The sequence below is a fragment of the Lepisma saccharinum genome, chromosome 4 (genome assembly GCF_977018435.1).
Source record: "Lepisma saccharinum chromosome 4, izLepSacc3.1, whole genome shotgun sequence".
NCBI classification, from domain to species: domain Eukaryota; kingdom Metazoa; phylum Arthropoda; class Insecta; order Zygentoma; family Lepismatidae; genus Lepisma; species Lepisma saccharinum.
The window spans coordinates 45,935,337-45,941,479 of record NC_139232.1 but is presented as its reverse complement, the minus strand read 5'-3'; positions in this window follow the sequence as shown (position 1 = coordinate 45,941,479).

The window sequence follows — 6,143 nt, the reverse complement described above, 5'->3', positions numbered from 1 at the left end:
CGGATTTTCTCACTGTCTGTGATATGAACAGCTCAGCGGTTAAGGTGAGACTGGCATGGGGATGCTGAGTGCCGCTCTAGAGTGGATTGATACATAAAACCTGCTGCAAACTTAACCTGTCGCGGGGCTTAGTAGGCTTAGAAGGCACAAAATTATGCAGAGTATGATCAAGATTAGATCAGAATTTAGGTTGAACTTGAGGACTGCAGCTTCGGGCCTCCACATACGTATATAAATCCCAGCTTGGGTATGGTTAAAATAATCTCTAAATAAACAAATATAAACATCATCTTAGCGTTGCTTCCTCCGGCAACACAATACATTATTTCGACTTTTTAATTATTATTAGAATAATTTAATCAATAAGACTTAGATGGGCAGGCCATGTGATACGAATGGCAGAGGAAAGAATAGTTTACAGGATTCTTGTTGGGAAACCTGATGCTAAGAGACCTGTAGGAAGGCCAAGACAAGGATGGAGGGATAACGTTGAGATGGACCTAAAAGAAATCGGCAAGGATCGGAAAGATTGGATTGATCTTGCCCCGAATAGGGACAGATGGAAGGCTTCTGTTGTTGCAGCCATAAACCTTCAGGTTTAAGTATGCTAGAGAGTATAATATAGTTTTAATTAGCTCTGCATTAAAATTCCAGAAATGTCTCTTCTTTATTTCATTACAATTTTTATATACCTGTTATCTTCAAATATCAATATGGTATGCGAAATATCAACTTTATATTCATTCTACTAATAAGAAGGAATCACAATAATCACTACAATACTGAAGTGAATACATTTTAATAAACCAGTTATGTATGGGAAAATCTACAGAATTATTCAATTGCTAATGAGTGGCTTATCCTATTTAGAAATCCTCGTCCCACACATAAATTTTGCCATATGAATCAGCCGAAAATGTCAACAGAATCTGTAGATGCAGCTGAAGTAAAGAAAAAAAAGTTATGTCACAAAGTATCCAGAAGATGATTTTGTTTTTAAGCCCACTTTTATGCTCAGATAGGCTACTCGGGACTAAACATACAGTTTTACGTGTAGTCCAAACCAGTGTGCATTGTGCTTCCACCAGAGGAGGGGGGGGGGGGAGATCAAACACAGGACCTCTTCATTATAATGCGGCAGCGTTATGCCATTGGGGAAAATATATACAGAAAGAACTCGCACCAAACATGGCATTTTATCACCACAGATGCGTCCATTTAGAGGGTCATTGACTGACAGTGAGACAAATATTTGAGACTTTCGGAAAACATCGTCATTGTTCACGTAATTAGCTGCCTTAATCCACTAATGAAACACTGTGCAATTGAAACTACCACCTCAACTTTCTAAGAGCTATGGACTAATAAAATCCATTTTTGGAAGAGTAAGGTGTGGTTCATTTGTTTTACTTAGTCATTTTTCTGCTAATTTTGATAATGACGACGATAAGGTTCAATGGTGATTAGGTGAAAATAACGAAGGGGCGAAAACAAACACATCCTGACACTCAAAATACAAACCCTCATAAATTATTACTTTGACAGTGGTTCCAAGCGTTTCCAGGGTATGCTGCACACGATAGAGGTTGACATTCTACAGGGTGGCTCAATAAGTCACTTAACACCCTCAGTACAAGGCCACTGCGACATGGAATTTGAAATTGGCGATGACCAATCGTTATCTGGCCAAGGGGGAACCACATTGACACCACCCACACGGTCGGCGGCCATCTTGATGTCCGCCATCTTGAATTCAACTTCAGAATTTTAAATGGGAAGGGGGTCGTGCGACATATCAAAATGGGCTAGAATTTCACGAGAAATGCAATGGTGAAGGTTTTTTCGACGTATCTTTAACCAGTAAAAAGTTATGACAGAATTCTTGTACCAATTTGCTCCTTTTCGAGGTGTTAGAAAAATGCCTTAAAATTTGTTTAGCGCTTCGGTAATGCATCGAGATCAAAGTGACGTCTATGGAGAGACGTTCACATGCCATTGCACATTATTTTAATTGGATACATCCATGAAGAGCTGTGCGTTATGAATGGTTGTCGCGAACAATTTACAGTGTGACGCTTCCATTGAATTAAAAGTCCTTCACAGTGACAAGGCTAATGTTTATGTTCATAAGGAAGTTTATAAACAGAATATGTGACCCTTGTCATCTGATAACTAACTTTGGACAAAAACTGGTTCATAACGTTCCCATAAGTGTTCTGGTGTTCTTCCCTATTGAAAAACTCTGTAAAAAGTACCTTCTTCCATAAGCAAGGATGAAAAAACCTGTTTATTTAACAAATCCAAGTAGCCCTAAACATTTAAGGTTCCGTTGATGGAAAATTGACTAACCAATCGTGTTCCACACAGCACGCCACACCATTAACTTACCAACACTAACCATTCAGCTTTGATCTGTCGAAAATGGGTTATCAGATAAAAATCATTGAATATTCTGTTTATGAACTTCCTTATGCACATAAACATTAGCCTTGTCACTGTGAAGGACTTTTAATTCAATGGAAGCGTCATACTGTAAATTGTTCGCGACAACCATTCATAACACACAGCTCTTCATGGATGTATCCGATTAAAATAATGTGCAATGGCATGCGAACGTCTCTCCAAAGACGTCACTTTGATCTCGATGTATTACCGAAGCGCTAAACAAATTTTAAGGCATTTTTCTAACACCTCGAAAAGGAGCAAATTGGTACAAGAATTCAGTCATAACTTTTTACTGGTAAAGATACGTCGAAAAAACCTTCACCATTGCATTTCTCGTGAAATTCTAGCCCATTTTGATATGTCGCACGACCCCCTTCCCATTTAAAATTCTGAAGTTGAATTCAAGATGGCGGACATCAAGATGGCCGCCGACCGTGTGGGTGGCGTCAATGTGGTTCCCCCTTGGCCTGATAACGATTGGTCATCACCATTTCCATGTTGCGCGCTGCAGTGGCCTTGTACTGGGAGTGTTAAGTGACTTATTGAGCCACCCTGTAGTGTGTTCGAAATGGTCACTTCATACAACCCAAGTCATCTATGAAAAATAGATGAATTATTACTGGCATGGTGATCAACTTCGATGAATTCCTTGTGTCCTAAATAATTTTGTTACCTCAAAAAATATGTTCATGTAACCATCCGTGTATTGCTTCTCCCACATTAGTAACATGACAGTTCAGGAAAGGAATAGCAACTTAGCTAATAATCTCTTCAATTCTGAACAGATTTTTCAATCTTACTTGTTTATTACTTATGAGTGATATTTTGTCAAAATAGCCTTTCATTAGCCTAGGAATACTTCATGGACAATGAACAAAGAATTTGTTTTCCGTGTGTTTTAAATCATTCCTAATAAGACGTTCATTTTAATCCAAACATTCAGTGCGGCGATTAGGAGGACCAGGAAGTGGGGGATGCAGTTTCACCTGCCACAATTTGCCCCTTTTTGCCCCTGCACTATGACCTCCTTATACTACATCTTTTCTACCAAGAAAAAGTATATTGTCCTTGCCCCTCAAATGTTGGCACCCAATCGCTGCTACTACAGATATTCAGATAGATTTGTCAGTTGTACAAACCTTGTAACCTAAGAAAAGTGACCCCCAAGGAGTAAGAAAACTCTTTCAGTTAAAAACTCATACCATGAAAATACTATGCTATGCATTTAAATTACGAGAAACTTCACGATTGTCTACCATCGCACTTTCTATCATTGTCGCCAAATGCATAAAATCAATTATGTGCCTTGTATTTGCAACACAAGCTTAAACCTAATTCACATTTATTTCAATGTATTAACATGCATGAAAGAATGTGATTAAAATGTATGGCTGGGGTATGGCTGCCCATGGGTAAACACTTCCTTGAAATAATTGTGTCCATCAAAGACAAAGCGAAAGGAAATGGAGCAAGATGCGAGAATAGATTACAAAAGAATAAAGAGGAAAACAAGAAAAGAAAAGGGAAAAGAAGTAAGAGGAAATTCTGGAGTTGTAGAGAGAGGGGGATACATACGTCTTACATACACATATATACTATATATAGTTTTACATTTATGCTTCCCACCCTAATCTATCAATAAGGAGCTTCTGCCCACCCGGTCGGAAATTTCTGGCGCCGCTCCTGCATAAAACCTTGTTTTATATAAACATCACAATACAAAATTAGTCAATGAAGATACTTCGCAGAAACAAGTTACTGCTGGTTGCAACATGTGAATTGCCAAATCAGCAGTTGGGAGTTTCTTGAAGGTGATGATAAAACATTTCATTGGGCTACACCTTACTCTCTGTAGTCGCACTCAAATATGAAACACATTAAAAATCATAAGGATAACACATATGAAATATTATAATACCATTTACAAACCCAAAAAGTTATTCTTAGAAGCTTTTAAGATGGCAGGAACACCAATCAAGCATTTGGATTGCATTGCTTATTCAAATACCTGGGAGAATTTGAATAAATATGAACCTAGTTGTGAACATGACTGTGATAAACATAAAACAACATTTGTGTTTTCTTTCAACAATTACTAACAAATAAACAGGGAATGTAACAATATTTCTCAATAGATTAATATGATACAAAATGTTGAATATAAGTAGTAAACAATTAATACATTTATCATACTCTACTACAATTTATCTTTATTTTTTGAGACAAAATATCACTATTGATGGAACTCGGATTCACCAACAGAAATTATTTTCAAGCGTATTTCATTACAGACAATTTTGTGTAGCAATATTAAAAATAGAGACCACAATAAAATTGTTTCAAAATTGCCAATAACTAAGAACAAATCTTAAAGGAAAGTTACTACATGTTGTCCCATATTCTCCTCCTTTTCCCCCACAAGCCTCCACTCTTTTTGTCAACAAGACGAGTCTTTTGCAAAGAAATGAAAACAATGAATTTACTATTCTCAGATTTTCAAAAGGGAATTTTCCATTCTGTGCATAGAAATTTCCCTTTTACAACATACTTTCTCTCTCACCAAGGATTATTCAGATTTTTTTGCGAAATTTCCTGCCATACGAGAACGGTGCTTCCTATACACCCTACCATTACATGAAACACACATCTGCTCACCCCATGTTCAGTGTAAATAATATATGGATGCTTTGTTAGTATTCCTGCCTTTTCTCCCCTCTGACTGGTGTTCAATTTGTATGGCTATAAAATTCAATATGGATTTTTCACATTGCTTTCATACTTTTGATAAATCTCAGGGTAATGGACATTTCCACTCAATTTTTTTAAAGCAATTTTAAAAACTACACCCTGAGAATATGAACCCTGCAATTTTTCGCGTTTCTCTGCATTCAGTTTAAGGGGAAAACCAGACATCCGAAGTTGCGAGGCTAGCGATGCGCTGAAAAACACACCCTGCCATGTTAATACGTCACTACTCGGAGAGAGCTCGTTTATAGTCTGCTTCGAGCATCCAGTTTACTGGGGGTAGCCTGCGGAGAGCCAACGTGTACAGCAGTTTTGCAAATCTGTGTAGAGGTAAATAATGGAAGGGAAAGCTATGCATTATAATGGTCATTCTTCTATTAAATATCCCTGCTGCATGCGTGTTTTCATCGTCACGAGAAAACTATTGCTTGTAAAATTGGTTACTGACCAAGTTTTCAAAAATATATATTAAACTTATATTTATCGAAATTTACCATAAACCATGTGTTGCAAAATAAGAATTTTCACATTCTTCACTTTACTTATAATGCCTATTTTTACTTTCTTTTCCATAAAGCAATTTCAGTCTGTGTTTCATTTCTGTTACGCCAATTATGATAAAAATATTATTGTGTAGATTTATGTAGTACATGTAGTACATTTCAAAGTTAAGTTTATGTGTAATTACTACAAGGAAATAATGTATATAACATTATATCACATACTGAAATATATTTTGAATTTTGTACTGCGAAAAAAGCTGCCTCATCTCTTTCCCTGAACGCATTAATTAATTGGTTCGCAACCTCATCACCAGGGATCCTATCGAGACGAGACAAAGCAAGGCAGTCTTGGTTTCGTTCTCGTTGAGAGTTGTAAATGTCTTGTCGTGTTTATTTGTAAATGCCTCGTTGAGTCTCGTCTTGGTTTCGGAGGGCAATTCTCGTTCTTGT